Source organism: Syngnathus scovelli, chromosome 6 (assembly GCF_024217435.2).
Source record: "Syngnathus scovelli strain Florida chromosome 6, RoL_Ssco_1.2, whole genome shotgun sequence".
In the NCBI taxonomy this organism is placed as follows: domain Eukaryota; kingdom Metazoa; phylum Chordata; class Actinopteri; order Syngnathiformes; family Syngnathidae; genus Syngnathus; species Syngnathus scovelli.
The window spans coordinates 16,747,948-16,768,037 of record NC_090852.1 but is presented as its reverse complement, the minus strand read 5'-3'; the positions used below and the strand labels follow the sequence as shown (position 1 = coordinate 16,768,037).

Below are 20,090 nucleotides of genomic sequence, written 5' to 3'. Positions count from 1 at the left end.
TGCTAACGCTGCCTGCCATTTTATCGCGATAATTCCGAGCATGTGCAAAAGATTCCACGGCCATCTTGAGAGTTACGAACTATCTCTCGCATAGAGTCTGCTATGGGGATGATGTTGAAAAACCGCCGCATGCCTAATAAAGCAGAGACATTTTTATTTTTTATCACCCCGCATTTACTAGATCTGCCGGTCAGCCACCGTAGCCAATGGTGCAAAAAATCAACACCAAACAGGCAGCATATGCGGCGTCGGCGTCTTGAGGCGAGATGTTTATGAGGCCTAAGATGAGGATCCGGTAAATCACCGCTTGTAATCGGGGCCGTTGCCATCGCTCGCGTATAAGATGACTTATGAGTGATGCTCGTCGTATCGCTCGCCCGTCGTCCCCTTCATTCACTCGCACGGCTATCACCGGCGACCTTGCCGCCGCGCCCCGGCTCCAGGTGCAAGTGATAGATACTCGCCCTCCATGACAGCCGGGCCTCTTCCGAGAAGAAAAGCCATATTGATTCATGGGCCAATAAATACGGGCACAAGCAGTTTTGCTTCACTGACTCCGCCCTCTCCATTTAGTCGCCCCTCTCTTCCTTTTTAAGAGGCAAACCTGTAAAAAGCTTATCTGACAATCGGTGCCAGGCACGGTGGTAGAAACAATGGCCGCTCACGGGTACGAGGCGGGCGGAATGAATGACCTCAGCAAGCCGGATAACCAAAGGGCCATTCCCCTCCGCGTATTAAATATCGATCATAACAATTCTAGAATGGAGTCATTATTTTCTTTGGCGCGCCGTTATGGAGGTCCTTGGCACTGGATGGCCACTTGAAGCAAATTTTGGATCGCTATCATAAGTCATAACAAAAGACAAAAGAATATCTGCGCAAACCTGACGGCCCCTTTAATTAAAGTCGTATTGATTTTATTGTAGGGCGTTTGAGAGCCACTCGCTGAACGACACATGCATCTCCCCCCCCCCCCCCCCCCCCCCCCCCCCGAAATATGCCAGGCCATATAATTGATTTTTATGTATTTTTCGATTCTATCCCAACATGAATATTTATTACCTTTTTGTGAAGATTCTTTGGGGGTTTCTAAAAATTGTTTGTTTTGCGGACACTCTGAAATACCCCAAACACACACACACACTAAGCCCCCCAAGGGGAAAAAAAAAATCCCATCTCCACCAGTGATTACAGTATCTCACTCATCTTAACCTCGCGCATGTGCTTTCGAAGCTTTTTGGCTCCGACATGACGACTATCTCAAGCTATTAGTGTGGAGATGATGCAGGTGCACGCCATTGCCACAGCAACCAAAACGTTCTGGTCGGCCATGTAAGAAAATGCAATTCAGTCCCGACGGGCATAATTTAACATCAGAAATAGCAAACAAACGCACTATGACAGAGGTCCGCCTTTGGAAAATCCAATTTTCCAAATATCATATGTCTTGCTTTGCAGTAATGATAGTTGCAGTCATCTTGGCTTGAAATGAGAAGGATGAATGAAATGTAGCTTCAGTCTCAGAGTGCCATGGTTGGGCATCAAACTATTGATTTCCGGAATATTCCTCATCAAATAACAAAATATACTCCACGTGTCATACATGAGCGCGTCCTTACTGCGACCTCTGGCTGCTAACGAGACGACGTAGCGACGGCGCGAGACACATCGATTGGGATTGGACGGCGGTTGCTAACATTAGCGTCGTTTCGCTGCATCTTTTTTATTGCTAGCGAGTTTGGACAACCATTTGTTGTGATCAGCTAGCTGCTAGAGTCAAGTGAGAGACTTTCTTGGCCAAAAGATGACATCCATGACACTGTAGAACTTTGTGGAATCATTTGAGTGAATTATTATTATTATTAAAAAAAACTGATTAGCTTTTGTAAGGTTGCCATCTTTTGGAACACTGTGACTAACAAGTATGAATACTTCAATGACAACATAAAGTGACATAAGCTGAAGACAAAAGCATCAAACGACATCCACTGGAGATGAATCCACTCATAAAAGAGAGAGAAAAAAAATCAATGCTTTATTTTACATGGCAATTTAGCCTAATGCAATTACTTGACATTCTCGTAACCGGGCGGCTGTAGCGTCTGTGGTGGTTTTGCAATCGAATTAACGTCTTAGCCGCTACAAGGCTCAACGCAGCGGGAGTGCGGCCAATCACATTTGTGTGAGAAATGAGATGGGCCATATTTTCAATTACATTTGGGCATAAAGGGATTGTTAATCCTGTCCCCCTTTGCTGCAAGAAGCTGTTAATGAATTTTTGTCTCCTTTGAGATAACTGCCTTTCTTTGTCCCGTCCGCACATTGCGATGGATGCAAATCAATTCGCGGCAAGGTTAAGCGCTTTGTTTGTCTGTTTACGCCAGATGATGTCATAAGCCTTCGGGTCTCCTCTCACCCTTTCTCTGCTTTATGGATTATAGCCTTGTGAATATTTTGTCTTGCTTTCGTGGGTTTTTAACAACCGGGGGATAGCGATATTGAATTGTTTTTACACCTCATTTGCTTTATATTACTGGATTTTCAGCTTCTCGTGTCATCAGTCGTGTAAAGTCGCTTTCAAAGTTTATTTGCGAAGCACCTTTCATGGTTGCATGGCTTACTGGTACTAAAAAGTATCGCTGTGAGAAATGGTACCACGACTTTTTGGTGTCTGCTTTTCTCAAAGTTGCTGCATCTCTGGTTTGACAGATGGCCAACATTTGTCCAAATAAAATGTTTGTCACTTCCAGTTTAGGTTAACTAAGTGACACGCAAAAGAAAGAGAAAGAATTAACGAACGTCTGCTAGCTTAATGCTAACATTTGGTAATACAACCGCCATAGACTGGCTAACAAAATTTAGGCTAAATGTTCAATTTGTTGCAATCCTGCCCACAACACAAATTTAGCAGATTAATAGATAAACAGCTGTTTTTTATTTTTTTTAATTTAATGAAGTTTTATGACATTGTAGTTTTAATTCAGTTATTGTGTATCAATTAATACGAAGAACTTGAAGTTCCATTTTGATGCCATTTGATTACCTGATATTTTAGATTTTTGACAAAGGTCGTATCAAATTCACAATCTTAGTTTCGTGACAACAATAATGAAAACATTCCATCAAGTCTGGATTCTACATTCTCAGCTTTGTCGGCCTCTACTCGAACTTGATTTCACCGATACTGTAAATCACATAAGGACTGTAAAACGATCATTCTTTCAAATCAACTGCACTTGGCTTCTTTTGAGGGCCGTGACTTATAATGGATGAAGCAGCTGCTGTGGGATGCATGTTAGCGAGTCTGATAAGGCTCGGGTTCCCCAATCAGGATTCCGGTCTAGTCCATCCGAGGCCTGAATCCGTCAACAGTTGGCTTGATGATCGATGGTGCTTTAAGACGCTGTTCCTATTAAACTGTCGCTCTGAATTTCACAAATTAGGCCAAACAAATGACACACACACACACACACACACACACACAAACCTTTTCTTTAGTGTCTCGTCATCATTCCTTTTTCTTGTGAGTGACAAGTGGTTGAAGCCTATGACAACATGATTATACATTTTTTGTGTCCTTCCACAGACTGGCGGGTTGTTAACGTGTGTGTGTGTGTGTGGGCTTGAGACCATCCTTGCACACACACGTGTATACAGAGGTGACACGGTCACCGTCATTAGACCTTCACAGGCATCTGCTGGCGCCCGCTCCGTGACGTGATCCTTCACCTCATACATGACAAGTCGGCCATTTAGCGCAAAATTTATGCCGCCCGTGGCCTTTATCAATGCATTCTTGCTTGTGAAAAGAGGAAAGGGAAAGGGGGGGCAACTCGGGGATGTCACTCGAGGTCCGAGCTTTGATTTGTGTCATTGCTTTTTACTCAACTAGACATGGTAATGACATGTTGAGCTTGGAAGCAGCTGGTGGTTGGTATGTCCTTGTTGTCTGATTGAGCCGACGATGTAAACACGGAATTACACGATTGCAATCTACTAAAACATACGTGTCGAACGCATACATCAGAAAACATTCATTAAAGAGTGTTGAGGTGACGACATTCATGCTGCTTTACCGTCCTTCCTTTGCGGGCTCCCAATCTCGTTTCTCAAGGCTGGACTGGGAAAAGTGATTGAAATCAAAGCTGCTGGAGTGTAATATTGAAATCAGGTCCGGTCATTGAGAGGAATCCATAACCGAGCTGACACTGTCGCCCGGGGAACCTTACGTCATGTGGACGAAAATAAATGCCAAAATGAGTGATGTGCTTTTTCATTCTGGAATTTTTTTTTTTTTTTTTGCTATCTGACTCTGAAGTGATTATTGTAGGAGAAACATTTATGGTAAGCAAATTTGTCGAGAACAACACTTTGTGTCCAGAAAAGCTGAGATCAAAAACCAAGTCCAACATTTACGAAGCTTTTGTGTTTGTTATCGTAAAATCCAGATCGTCCTCCATTTTTTTTTTTTTTTTTAGAGGCTCTATTCCAGCATTCCGCACAAATTCAATCGTAATGAGAATTCCGCAGCAGATCTTTGCCGTCTGGTATCAGAAGCAACTCAAAGTGTGAATGGCCTTATCCTTATTACCCATTGTGAAAATGAGCCTGCCGGGAAAGTCTCATTCACGGGAGCCATTCACAGAGGAAATTTGTGCGACACAATGGACTATAGGGAAAAGAGAAGTGTGTCTGGGAATAAAGATTGACAGAGCGTTGTAAAGCTTTGTTTGAATTGAAAGCTGTTTGCACTCGTCTGTGCTCCAAAGGCCAAGGGGAAGTTTTCAGATGCAGCACCACCAAAAGTTAGCCTTGGAATTTCTCATCCAGACATTTCAAATCTATTTATTGTTTCCCTCAAATCAAAGTTTGTGCGGTCAAGTGGCATTTTCACAAGTGCTCCATTGTATAGAATCTCATCACCACCATCCATAAACTGCAATTTTCGACAGATCTACAACTTTTTTATTGACCCCCGCAAATGTTATTTACAACAGCAATATACAGCTCTGCATGCTACTAATCAAGAGCTGGTGACAGAACGACCACAAAGCGGTCGTCAAGAGGCGCGAGTCGCCAGCGGAAGGTCACTAGGTGGGAAGGGAGCGGCCCTGCGTGGCCTCCGCTTGTAATCATCCGTATTAATTCCGGGTGAGCTGTTAGCAGAGAAAACACATCTGTCTACTGTGACGTATTGCTTTCATAAGCTAGTGAGCGAGCTCTCGCAGCGTAACCGGGACGAACTCCCGTCTCGGAAGCCGAAGCACGAAACCTATGGCTTATCCTCAATATAATTGGCCGAAAAAAATCCAATTTGGTGGTAATTGAATTAATTTTGTCGAGGCGACAGGAAGCACAGTGATGTTAGCTAACAGTAAGATAACAGCTAGCAGCTAGCCTAGCTTCTTTTACGTCAATCTTTTTCTTTCCTTTTTTTTGTGTTTTCCTCAAGTCTGGATTCCCTTTGGCAACATTCTATGATGCAAGTAATCCTCAAGCGTTGGCTTTTCATCACCCCACCAAGTCTTACTTGTTACATGCCCCGATAGCATTCAAGCGGTGCAGGCCCGGTCTAATATAGCCGTCGCCGTCCGTCTTGATAAATCAACATTAGCGTGTCCACGGCTCCGTTACCCTCCGAAGGATGTCGGCGAGCAAAGTAGAGGCAGCGATTGGATCGCCCTTCACTCCTCGTGGCCATGCCAGGCACGAAGAGGTCCATTACCTTTACACCCTCCTCCCTCTTGCCATCCTCTTGCTCTCTGGTCTTCACACTTTAGAGAAACAAAACGGGGGAAACCAAAGCATCATTGTCTACTGGCCGATTAAAAGATCAAATACTGCCGAGAATCAAAATATTAGAGTCGTTAAAAGCGATCCAAATTGTTGCACGATGATAAAATGGCTCTCTCGTTCATATCTGATCTTTTTCTTATTATTAAACATCTTGTCCCGCCCCCAAAGACAAATTGAAAGTTACTACCCACATGTGTATCCATCGAGACGGTGAACGACGTGGGTGCTTGACAGGTGGGCTCATAACGTGGCTCCCCTCGGGGCGCGGTGATGGAAGTCGTTGCTTTAATTGCTCGTGTAGCGCGCTCGTCCATTTTTTGTCGCCTTTCTTGTTTTGCAAAGGAACGAATGCCGCCTATACGTCAGTCGTATTTTCCATAAGGTTTCGGGATGTTTCATAGTCGGGCTGTTTGTGTGTTTTATGCGCGTCAGTGTGTTTGTGTGCAGCAACATCTGGCGCTTGTGTGATTGGTGCGGCGCCCCCTCCGGCCTTTTCATAGGTGATAGATGACACCTATCACAACCTGTCAGCGGGGACCCCGACCGGCCAACTCGCAGACCAATCCGAAGCCGCCTCTCCTCCATCTTTACTCCCCTCATTTTGTTTTCTTTTTTACTGCCGAGCGAGATGGAGTGATGGCGCGAGTGCAGGGAGAGAAACTCGTTTGCCTTTTATGGATAGCATGCGGCACATTTCAGCAGCGAGAAACAAAAGATATTGTAAAATAGAATGTCCCGGGAGAGCAAGCTGACATGACTATTGAGCAGGATTTTTTTTTTGTAGGCTGGAAGTTTTTTTATTTTATTTATTTTTATTTATTCTATTCTATATTTTTAAACAAATAATTATTCACATTTTTATTTGGCTGTAGAATAGTAAAAAAAATTGCTCTTTATATTCCTTTTTTAATTTAAAAAAGAACCAAATACCTGCAAAATTATGGTTCAGTAGAAAAATGTGTTTTCCGTGATGCTGCCACACGCTAACCATCATCACAGTGAATACAAATGAGAAACCATGATATTAAAAAAAACACAAAAAAAAAACCTCAAGCTCCAGATGAGCCGTTTCGTTGGCATTCAGAAGTAGGCTGTGTCGTAATGCACGAATCCAATCTGCCAACCAGCGCTGAAGCTACGCTTAGGAGCCATCTGTTGTGCTGATTTCTTCCCTCTTATCTCAAGCCTACCTTTATTGGAGGCTTGAAAATGATGGGACACGAATTGTTATGCTAGTTTAGTGTTGCAATAAAGACACAAAAAGCAAGAGGTAATCCTCTCGTATATTTTTCACCTAAACATTGCGCCAGTTTTATTTGGACTGTGGCGCCATATGGCGAGAGGTGCTAGCCACTAGCTTACTGACAAGCTAACAGGGGTCTCCCCTTCGTGGGCTTGTCTGCGACGTCAACTTCGCTTTTAAAACTCTTTTATAACTTCTATAACAAGTTGTTCCGAAAATTGTGGCAGACTACGCAGATGTAAGCATACCTTGCTAGCTAGCTAAATGCTCACTGTCGCGTGGTGGTGGTAGAAATGGGCCTTGTAATAATGAAAGCAAAAGTAGTAAGCCACATTTTCAGCATTTATTCTCAAACATTTTGAAATAAAAATCTTTAATCTTTTTGGCTCTTTCAAGTTCTCAACAAAAGCCAGTTTCTCTCCATTTGCTATGTCTTCACCATTTTATTGCTACACTAAGATGAAGTACAAGGTTCCAATATGTAACGCTAGTAAAATGTTTGCCACTGCTTTTTATGGTATTGGAAACGCTCCCGTCTTCCCAACATAAGAACTATCCTCGCCGTTTGATAAATGGTTGCCTCAGGGCCATGCTGGTTTTCCCTTTGCCTGATAATAATTGATGGATGACGCCGCTACAGGACATTGACAGGCTGGTTGCCTGGCCTTTACCCTCTGCTGGCTGAACCCTTACATGTGTGAAATAGCCAATTATTCCAACACGCATTGAAGGTAATAAGCTGATGAGCAAATGGCCAGCGTGGGATGTCTGTGGATCCTCGTAGGAGTAGCAAGAAGAATAAAATGACTCCATCAGGCGCAATTCGGCCGGCTGGACACAGTTGGCAGGAAAAAGGTCAGTTAGGTTTTTATTTTTTTATTTTTATTTTTACCCCCTCTAACTATGTTATCCCCCTTTTTGTATTGACTTAAACTTTATGATCCATGCTGCACTCATGTTATACAGGAGCTAATTTGCCAAAATAAATCCCTCCTCTTAGGGGGTTGTTAAATTGCTAATGGAAACAGCAGCGGGTGTGCACTCTCGGGGAAACATTAAACATGGCTTTTGCAAGGGAATGGAAAGTCACAGGCTGTGGAGCAGTGAGCTAACGCTAACCAGTCATACCATATTGAAGGAATGCTCCGTCATTATAAAACACATGTCAACCAATCCAATCTATTTGCTGAAATTGTTTTATCGGAAGCAAAATATGAATATATGGAGGAGTTGTCGCATCCCAGGTAGAAATGTTGGTGATTGGATCGGTTATTTTTTGTTGCGTGTTGACATGCTGTTGTCACATTTCTTCCAACCCCCCCAAGTCAGTTTACGCCATGTTTTTTTTTCCCTCAAATCTGATATGAGTTGTGGCAGCATTACAAGGGACGGAAAAAAAAACGTACATGAAATTTGATGTCCTCAAATTGGAATTGAGTTTCAGCCAAAACTTGGTTACATTCTAACATGTATCAAGTCATCTGTCAATGTGATTGATGAGGGTGTCCAGAGGAGTAATGCTGAGGTTAACCTCATTTTACATGTACATTTAACCAAACATCCACTAACAAAAGTCAGCTAGCTTAATGCTAACACATAATGGGAAACGCTATAGATGGGCTAACAGAACTAGCATTGGTATTATGGTTCTTACTGTTCATTGTATCATATGTAGGACTTGAAAATATATTTTATTGTAGTTCTGCTGTTGGTAAATTACGTTGAGTTTTGATTTACATCGCTGCCGTAGGAACAGTCCTGAACTTGGTGACCCCTATACCATTGATTCCTTGCTTCTTTTTTTCTCTCGCTCTCCCCATGGTAAAAAAAAAAATTAATAGTGCCCTTGAACCATGTTGTGTAAAGCCAGCCTCTAAACCATCTTCCCTCCCTCCATCCATCCATCCAACCCTTGCTCCCCCATTCATCTTCAGTCTCTGTCATTCACTTTCCTCGCTCCACTCACCCTCATCTATTGTGCTCTCCCCCTTTTGCAGCCCGCTTTCATTCTACAACAAAGGGTAATTGAAAAATATTCCAAAGAGGTCTGAAAACAAACACTGATTGGACGCTGATTGTGCTTGAATGTGACCAAAGGCATTCAGTTAGCGCCGATTCAATTGCCGCGGCCGACGTGAGAGTCTCGGCGTGACAAGCCATCGTTTCATTACGTTTGCGGTCTCTAAAGAGTTCGACTTCATTTCCCATGAGCGCCCACTCCTTTTATAATCCAAGCTGACATCAACTCTGTTACTTCCAATCTCGAGTTTCAAACCTGCCTTGTCTGTTTTTGGCATGACTCTACCATGAACAGTTCGTCAAATAAATAGCGTTGCTTGCTTCAAGCTGTTTTCTGCCACTTCCCGTTAAAGTTAACGTGAAAAATGGACCTAAAACGGAAAATTCCATTTTGTGGTTTTGACCAAATCCCATAACGTTCTTTTATAAAAGACTGCTAGCTTAATGCTAACAGATAATGCGAAACAGAGGTACAAAACGATTTCCTTGGTTAGATATTTTTAGCCGTACTATTAAATCCGTCCAAAACCTTAATTTCCATTGTTTCCTTCTGGACAATTCTTTATTCATCCAATTTAGCTCCTGGAATGAATCATTTTTGACCTCCTGAGGTTCAACTGCATTATTGCAACTACTTGGCTTTATTACAAGTGTTTTCGAAAAATCCATTGAAAATGTTTGACTCTCCATTAAGATTCCCAATACAAGGTTGTGCCGAAAGTAAAGGTAATGAAATTACCTCAAAATAGCCAAGGGGCTCATTGGGTCCATTAGATGGATTTCCATTACATTTCCCTCAGGGTGACTCTTAATAGCTTGGGCGATTCCGTACGTTTTCATTTAGTCCCATTGCACTTTTTGTCATTTCAAAACGTCTTTAAGGACCCTCAACTGGCAAAGGTCAGTCACTGCTATCAGTAGAAATAGTTTGCACATCCTGCTGGAAGGATATTTTATGGTTAGCCGATAACGGCTATTGCTACCCATGTTTAATTGGGTAAAGTAATTATTTGATTCCTTGGTGGATTTGTAAATTAGCTTGCAAGAAGAACTTATTGATTATGGTAATACACCGTATCCATTCGATTTGTTAAAAACAATTTTGAATTCAGATCTTTAGGGCTTTGTTTTGGGTCATCGTCACCGTCAAAGAGCCAATCCCAACCTGTCTTGAGTGTTCTTGCTGAGGACAGGTTTTCATCCAAGAATTTACAGTCCATGACTTTTCCGAGTGTCATGTGTTTGGCTGCTGCTGGCATATCTATTACTGTCGCTGTGACTGACGCGGGAAATGGGGCCTGGGATTGGAGATGGCTGAGTGGAGTGTTGGCGTGAAGCTCAGTTGTGTTCCCTTCATTAGACAGGCCAGAGGAATGCCCCTCACGACCCCGCGTTGACCCTTCCAACACAATTACTAAACACAGGCCTGGCCGCCGCTTATTGATGCCCGTCACCGACATAAGCTGATGCACAGGTCGAGCTCGCTAATGCGGTTGCCTGTCAAATGTCGGGAACTATGGACACGCACACTGCAAAAAAAAAACGAGTGGACTTATTGATTGAAATTTGGATACCTAATAACGGTAATGGTCGTGGGTGTAATGGGAGATAAGTGGGGTAAGATCAAAGACTTATGTTATTATTATGAAAAATAATTAGATTTAGGGATGGTGAAGGACCAGGTAGCGGTATCGGGCCGTTGCAGGCTTTTTTGTAAAGTATTGTGTACTGATACCAGCAAAAAAAAAAAAATGGACAAAGTCCTCCTGTGCAGTAGATGGCGCTATACTGAGACAAATCATCATCTTTGTTGGAAAGAAAGATCATAATTCTAATTTTTTTTTAAAATCATAATTTATATATCAAAAGAACCAGAGGTACCTAGTAATGGTTAATTTGAAGATATTACACAAAAGCAAAAAAATCTTCTCCTACACAAAAAAAAAAAACTGAACCCATCTCATGGGCATCCCTGGTAATCAATAAATAAGACCTGCAAAGTGAAATGCAACCAATTCTAATTACACTCGTGGCTTCTCTGAGAAAAAAAAAATAATAATCTGTATCCTACTACATCCGCTTGAAGCCTCTTAAATGTGTGGCTTTGCCGCACTTAGTTGGAGAGCTCGTGATGTAATATTCTACGCCGTGCTTCGGGTGGGAAAAAAAAGTAATAAAGCAAAAAAAAAAAAACCCTACCTGCTACTTTTGCTTATCGTCTCATTTTTCCCTCAGCAAGTTGGCAGCGCTCCAACACTCTATCGATTTTGACCACCTCGACTTGTAAAATGAAACCTGAAATTGCTTCCCCGTCCACACACGTAAAACACCTCTTTCTTCACTCACTCGCACGCCGAAACACCAACCAACTTCGAAACCGAAATAAATACCGCAAAATCTCTTTCCGGCACCATTGTTTTCCCTTTTTGCGTACCCGAACCACTCTTGATTCCAAATGGATGCAAGGGATGCCTATTTTTTCCCCTCACCGAGGTAATAATGAGGAAGCCCCAGCCCGTTAATGAGCTTTTGTGGGCTGCGCCTTGATGGAGGGTGTCCCAGCTCCAGGAAAAGTGGCCTGTGTGATTAGTAAATTGTCCTTAATTAGATAGATGGAAGGGGCCACCGGCAGTGATAAAACCGAGAGAGCCATTGAATGATGGCGGGTGTCAGGCGAGGCTTATAAAGGCTGAGTGCTCGAAGAGTCTAGTAGCCTTTAATAGACGGTCATTAAGGGCAATTAAAATTGATCAGACTAAGACAGAGCTGTTTTCGCCCCTTAAAACCAGTCCTCGGATATTAATACTTAAATTAACTCCACTCAAAATCAAAAGTGCTCTATACAGTCCACTCCAAAAGGTAGAGGAAATTCCTTTGTTACTTCTCGGTTCTGGTTTTTATTTGGTCACATCTGCGACTCGTATGAATTTAGTCCAAATCTGAAACTGAAAAGTAAAACGTTCCGCTGGAGTTATTGTTTGAAAAAAATAAAAATGTGAGGAGTGTAGGCACTTGCCAGATAGAGTAACTTCATGTTGACCGCAGATAATCAAGAAGCTCTCCTACTACTCAGCAGGAGGAGGACGAGGACGACGTGGGTGGAGCAGAGGCGAAAGACGAATGGCAAATATGAACTAAAGTGAAGAGATTAGATTCATATCGGAATGAACGTGAAACCGATCAATCTCCACTATCGCGCGTCCGCCTCCTATCTGACTTTGATTTACGGCAACACACAAGTCAGTGAGACGAGAGACAGATTGAACACTTGTTTATTTGCAAACACCGTGTGCAATTAGTTTTTTCGACCATATGGACCTCCCACTCTCATAATAAAGCTAATATTTATGCATGGGCTATATAGGAACGTATTTATATGCACAACGCTTAGCTACGTGGTTGCTAAACTTTAACATAGTCTAGATTGGCCAACTGTGCAGTGTGAAAAGCTTTAAAGTTGATGCGCTAGGACTTATTTGTCCCTCAAGTCCACCTTCCAGGTACCTGACTCCGGGTCACTGGTTGGCAGCAATTAGTCCACAAAATGGCTGACTGTAATTCTCCTGCGGAAAGAGAGAGTTTGTCAAGGGAGCGTAGCAATGAGGAATTAAAGACAGTATTACGTAGCTGGAAGCATTTTTTTTTTTTTTTTTTTTTTACGAGGCGGGGAGTGAAATAAGTTGAGGGAGGAGGAGGAGGAGGAAGATGCTCTGGCTACACACTCGCTATGGGAGCTGTATACTTTACAGGCTCCTGTGTCTTGCGTACATATAGAATAAAGAAGTAGTGATGACTCTGCAATGGGAGTGGGTGGGAATCACCCAGGTGAGACAAATAAAGCCATTTGCATGGAAAGAGCAGCCGGAGAGTCTTAAAAGCTCTTCCGGCGTGGATGTCGCTTCTTCATTTTCAGACTCTTCGTCAAAGTAGAGGTACGAGACCTTTTGGGATTCCTTCGACGATTGCTGCTTCACTTTTATCTGTTTACACAACATTTTGTACGCAATCCAAGATAATATTAACGATCCGAGTTTTTATAACCCGTCAGTGAGATGCAGGGAAAACCTGGACTGGTCGCCAGCCAATCCCGGTCCACATTTAAACTGCAGCTCAATCTCCTTGAAGACACTGCCAGGACAATCGAGGGCACCTCCGACATCCATTTTTTCATTGATTTTCATATTGTGTATTACTTGTGCCCTCTCTGCATCCATTACAACCTGGTGATCCTGAAAGGGGGAACCTTCCATCTGTGGTCCCTTCTCAAGGTTTCTCATTTTCCCCTGGCAGGGGTTTTTTGAGTTTTTCCTTGCCCTTTTGGGAGCTTAAGATCAGGGGATGCTTTGAGAATAATTGTCAATTTTGGCTATGTGAAGCCCTTTGAGACTGTTTGTGATTTAGGGCTATACAAATAAACTTGACTTGACTTGACTTGACTTGATTTAGTGAAATCATTTGCACTCGTATTGAGTAGTATCAAAACGTACAAAATTTATGTAAGTCATTCAATTAGATTTAAATTCCCAGGTACACATAAGTGGTGCACCGGTACACGGGAGCATTGAAAATATTGCTGTCACATCGATTTCAGTTCATAACACACTCAAGGTGGACCACGAGGCGCTCTAGCCCCACCCGAGTGCATCTCTAGGTCCCTTTTTAGCGAGCGTATTTAAACACCAGAGTACATGTTGCCCAAGAAATATGTTTTGAAAGCGCGTTAAGAAAAACAGGACTAGCCTCGGAATAATATCCCCCCCCCCTCTCGACATTAGAGATGTACTGTCACATCGTCAAGTCGTTTGCAGTAAATAAAGTGCCGGTTGAAATCCGGCGACTGCACCGGTGACTTATATGCAGTGCGGAAGGCGATGAGACAGTAATTTAATGAGCAGGTGCAGGAACGCTACCTTTCCGCGGCAACACACTCGTGCATTAGTGTGATTTGTTAGCGCGCCCGTGGCCATGCAAAGTGGCAAAATAAGATAAACGCAAACACCTCCACCACCGTTATTGGGATATTCTGGGATGGCGGCGCTACATGATGCATACGTGTTTCCTCTTATAACCATTGTCTGATTTGTGAATATTGCCCCTCTTTGGTTCAATCCACCATGTGCTATGAGGCGGAAAGTATTCCCAGAAGGCGGCCGCAGGGTGGGGAGGCGGGGCGGCGGTGTTAATTTATCTCCTGTGTATTAACCGGTAGGAGAAAGCATCCCCGACCTTCTCCTTGCTAAAGTAAACACGGAGGAAAAGCTGACCTGCGTCGACCTAAAACCTTGCGAGGGAAGTCCATTAAACGATGAGCCGGACCATCATGGCGGTTTTTTATGCGTCACCTCGCCGCATTGCCCTGCCCTGACAGACGTTTATTCGGTGCTACAAAGTCGCTTATCCCCCTTGGTGTATGGCTGCAGGTCTACACTGATGGGGGTCACCCTTAGCATGCTATGGCTGAGTCTTCAAGGACGACAGAAGAGCGTCAGTTTGTTTAAGGGCGCCCCCGAAGGCTATACGAGGTCCATCAAGCAGAACAACAGGGGGAATCGATAAAACACCACCATTCAAGATGCATAATCCTATTATAAAACGGAGGCTCCCAAGATGTACGGCCTTGAATGATTACACAGTAGGGCCATGCTTTAGATTTAAAGCCCTGACTTTTTATGACTGCCGGACCTCACTTTGTCTGTCTCGTAAATCAATTTCTTTGTGCCTCAGTAATGATTTGTTACTTCAACATAGCAAATGTAATGCTACGTCCGAAGTTGGTCTCCCAAAAGAGAAATGTGGTTCTAATTTCGAAAACAATGCCTTTAAAGTCAAGCCGTCACATCTTGCAAATGATAACTAAGATCAGATGTAACCATAAAACTGAAAATTTTATTTACTCAGAGTCTAGCAAATGAGCAATACAATTATTTAAATTCCATAAAATAAAAGAATTTTACAAAGCAGTTGAAAAGTAAAAAAATAAACTGTACAGTTCCGAGTGGTTTTGTGTTAGCAACATTTAAAACAACTCTTTTCAATTACAATAATTTTCACTCCGAAAAACAAAAATTTATTCTGTATTCATGTTTTGAGGTTCCTCTGTAAACACAATTCGTAAAATATTCTGTTCCAGTCTAAAAAGTTTCCATAGTGGTCAAACTTTGTCGAGTTGTTAGCATGCTAGCTGTAGGGCTAGGTAGAGGTCATGTCTAACTCCTACGCAAAGTTTCCTGTCTGTATTTAATTTTTTCTTTTCCCTCATAGAAAACATTTATGTCAGGACGGATGGTTGTCATGGGGACACAAACCGAGTAGCGCTGCCCCCGTTGTTGAGAGCAATGCTTAATCATCTGTCGTCCGATAATTTGGTGTTGTTTATAAGTGAAAAATCAATAGCTCCCCTTTGGGAGCACACAGAGTTGTTTGTTCACCATTGATTGTTTTTAATATCAGCTAATTACGATCGATGAGCAGGTCTCATTCCTTTTTGTCTGTAATTGCAATGTTAGATGTATATAGTCTACTTTATTATTATTTCTTCACTTGATGAAATTAAGTAAATTCAACACAAACTTTTTTTCAGTGTTGCATGTACTTTTCAAAAAATTGCATAATGATAATGTCTGTTATGGAGAGATTACCCGGGCCTTATTAGTTAGCAAAATTGTTTTACATTGGAGAGGCCTGTCATTTTGGAACAGATTAATGTCTTTTCCATTCATTTAAATGGACAAAGTCGATTTGAGTTACAAACATAGTGTGAGTTAAACTTTTGAGTCAAGGCAGAATATTTCCTTTTCAGTCTTACCAATACTTTAGTTTAAAAAAAAAAAACTCCCAACAGGCATTTTGCACGTTGATTACTTCAGCGGCTTGGCTTCGTCTCGTCACAAGCACAAACCTCTCATGCAAGCGTCAGGTGCGCATTGGCGGGTTATTGACGAGCACTCTCTCAAGAGTGTGCAATCAATGACGCCACCGATGTGCTCGTTGAGTTCCACACAATGCAGCCACTCTGAAGCGTGCACCTCTGAATAGCAAACAATGCCTTTAACATGAAGCTCCTTCATTGATTTCAAATGCGTTCCTGTCGTTTAGTGCATTTGAATGTTAGAACGACACAAGTACTTGAAACCAAATATTTGAAGTACCAATTCAAATTTTTAATGTATCTTTTTGAAACCATGAATTGTCATTTCTCTTCGTCCCTGCAAGTTTAGTCTATTGATTTTGAATGATACCCAAACAAAACAAAATGCGGCAACATGCCCAAGGTAAAATTATCGAGTGTTCCTTATCGACGCTGTGTTAGTCACAACCTGTAGTCATGATTATCCTGTATGGAAGCAAGAACCCTACTGATTTCCAATGCTGTACCACAAAAGATACCGCTGCAGCCCTGCAAGTCGTCTATTGATTTTTGAGGGATGTCAGAAACAATATGGCCGGGATGCTTAAAGTTGGATCTTTGCGTGGCAGGTCTCTATTCGACACCATACATGAGATATAGTACTTTGTACACTGCCATAAATGCAAATATATTTTGTTTTATATATTAAAATGATAAATTTACCGTATTTTCCGCACTATAAGGCGCACCGGATTATAAGGTGCACCTTCAATGAATGGCTTATTTTAAAACTTTGTCCATATATAAGATATATAAATTTGGCCCAAAAAAAAAATAATAATAAATAAATAAATAAATTTGGCCCGCGGGCCGGACTTTGGACACGCCTGCTGTAGTGGCTCAATATTGGTTCATATATAAGGCGCACCTGATTATAAGGCGCACTGTCGGCTTTTGAGAAAATTTGAGTTTTTTAGGGGCGCCTTATAGTGCGGAAAATACGGTAATCATCCTAAATGAGGATGCCCCGAGCGCACTAAGGATCACTGTCTAATTCAATCATTTTCAAAAATAAATAAGAATAAATAAAAAATATTTACTTGGCTCGCTCACACTTGATGGCTTGGCAGAGACTCCATAGCATACAAAAAAATCAAAAATATTTTTTTCCCATATCATATCGAGTTTGCTTTGAAATCAAAGCTCCAGATCTTCAATGTTGATTGCCTGGAAAGCAACAGTGGGGTGCATTATCATGCACAATGTGCTATTTATATCCACGGCCATGTTCCCACATGAATTAAAGATGCAGTTAATAATTTATCACCTCTGAAAGAGATGTTTTGGTTGGCTTCCCGCGCTTTTTGACCACCACCGAGCGCTCGCTTTCAAGCCGCCACATGTGCGCTTTGCATACCGACGCAGCTGGACCGTCCACTTCCAGACCTGATATCCGATGATATTAATTTTTAAAAGACAGGGCGTTTAATTACTCCCAAATCAGGTCATATAGATTCTCAGAATCCAGTGGGTGATCGCTTTGTGTGAGAATGCTTGGTATTCCATCCAGACATGGCCGCTCACTCCAGGGATCACAGCTTGGAACGCATTTCTATTACACTTCCCACTCTTTAAAGGTGCTACCCTGTTGCCTAGGTTACGGAAAGCCAGCGTTGGGATAAAGACGTCTCTTCTGCCAGCATGTGATGAGCCCTACTCATCTGTCCTAATCCGGAGCTTTGCATCCATTAGATTTGAGTCTGATCTTCTCAGCCATGGGCTAGCTTGTTAGTTGACGCAACTGATGGAAAAGTTAGCGGTGAGGAAGCCGGAGTTGTCGGGTTAACCCAGCGCCAAGCACGGTGAGAACTTCAACGAGCGATTCCAACTTTTGACTGCGACCACAATTTCACCGCACCGTTGTTTGACTTCACTGTACTCTGAGTATATTCGAACGATTTTCTGACGCTACACTCTGACATCTTTGCTACATTGCGGCTGTCAAACCTTCTAGAAAACCTGTTCTGTTATCTCGCCATTTTCCGTGTCAGAGGGGGGGTTAAAAAAATGAATAAGGTTTTAGCGGCACATATCGGCTTTACAGCTTGGCTGTAGGCGAATTCCACACTTGGCTGAAGGTTATACCTTGAGGTTTTAGAGGAGCTTAAATATCAGTTTGTCACCAAGGCAATTGAAGAGGGCTCAAAATACAGCCATCACAGCCGGGACGGATCGGCCGGCCGTGCCTTGTGATGTGAGGCCCATTAACTGGGGGAATGAACACGGTGGCGGGCTTGTTTCTACCTGAGCGGGCAAAGGGCTGTCCGCCTGATGAACGACTGGTGGATGCTAGCAAAGGACAATGAGGAGACTGGAAGGCCGTTGGTATAAATTTGATAGAAACAATAATAGCGCAGACAGTGAATTAATTGAAGTGGTTTTAGCTTAATAAAAGAAACGACTCCCACAGATCTTTGCGGGAGCTTAAATGAGGCTCCTATTGACTCCCACGTAAGTTGAGTCCTGATTAACAACATTGCATTTTAAGCACTTACTGACAAACATGTTAGCTAACTGTTTTAGCAGCTAGCGAAGCTAACGCAGCGGTTTTACTTCAGCGCTGGTGAAAAGTCGACGATGATTCGAACCAAAGTCCTTGTTTGGTTTATAGTGCGGAGAAGAAATGTTAGATAATGTTAGCCGGTCTACTAATCAATGCTAGTTTTGTTTATCTTGTCTATGAAGTTTGACATTTTGTGTTAGCATCAAGGTACCTGATTTTCTTAAGACACTTCTGTGGTTTAGCTAAATACACAATGTTACGGAAATTGTATGGATTGATGTATTTTGTTTTATGTTGAGTTTTATTGAGAAGCTAAAAAGCAAGCACACGGTCCTCTTTTATGCAGAATTATTCATTGGTAAAAAATGGTTGTATTCATCCAGTCACCATGTCAAACCGACAGCAGTGAAGTGCCTGGGAAGAGCTTTTATCAGTTTTAATGCACTTTCCAAAGCGCATCAGTCACTCGGCGCGTCCCATCGAGTAGCGCTGCTTGACCGCAGGCAGAGGGCTACTGTATCAGTCTCGCTTCACGGATGATGAGATAGACCATTTGGCTGACTGATGAGCGTCTTAACCTCAGGGGTCACTGATTGCCCCCCCCTTACAATGTAATGGTCATTTCTCCGCACCAGCTAATAATGGACATTGTCAGCACATTCCGGGGGTCTTGTATTTGTCTTTGTTGCTGAGAGCAGGTTGTGTTTGAATCGTCTTTGCCATGATAGAACTGATGGGGGGAACTCGTACATCCTGGTGTTGATACCATTTTTTCTCATCAGTGTTTTCGTAGCTTTATTTGGGTCTCATGGTGTCTTATTTACTAGCTGTCACACTCAAAGACGCTCATAAATGTATGAATGATTCCAAAAATGCTATTGGCTGAACATGCGAGATGACTCTGACTCAATAAGAAGCAAAATGCAGACTGAGTCATGAACGCACGGGATGCTTCTCGATTCTGGGAAATGAACGGCTGAGTCAGACGAGTTTTTAACTGTACAAAAATCGAATCGGGTGTCTTAAAAACTGGGAAAATTACGAGTAATTAAATTTGTTGAGACTGAAAATGTGAACGTATCAACTTTGAAAATTCAAAAAATTTTGCAAAGCTAATTCTCAATGGCAGATTAATTTATTTCTATGTGAAATAGGCTTATGCCTCCCAGCATGACCCACTATTGTCACTTTTGGGGTTTATTATTGCCTAGCAACAGCAGAAAGCTCTCTCCTTGTTAATTCTTGAGGATGTTTTGATATGGATGTTGGACAAGAGTACAGCAGAGTGCTGGATGGTATTAGCCGTAATGTGATGTCACTTTCCGTTTGGCTCGCCTCCAGGCAGTCGCGCAAAATTAAAACCCAGAAAATCGGATTACGAGCGTCCCCGAGGGGGGTAGGGACGCCATGCCCGCTAGCCGCGTTGATGAGCGTTCATCTACTCTATTCGGCGCAGCGAGGCCCCGTCAATGGCCGGGAGGCCAATTTGTTAACAATTATTGCTCGTTAGCGGGGCTTCCCGCTCGTCGGAGAAGAGTTCACGGTGGAGACAATAACAGTGAAAGTAGAGCAATTATTGCAGTTTGAGCCAATGTGGATTTTCTCTGAAAATTCACTCATGC

At 42.6% G+C, this 20,090-nt stretch overlaps 1 protein-coding gene across 1 annotated transcript in view; it reads left to right on the top strand.

Annotated features, from left to right (window-relative positions):
- The window catches only part of LOC125970845 (PDZ domain-containing RING finger protein 4), a 63,857-nt gene that overhangs the window by 15,248 nt on the left and 28,519 nt on the right, over positions 1–20,090 (top strand). The gene's annotated exons all lie outside the window — the stretch shown is intronic.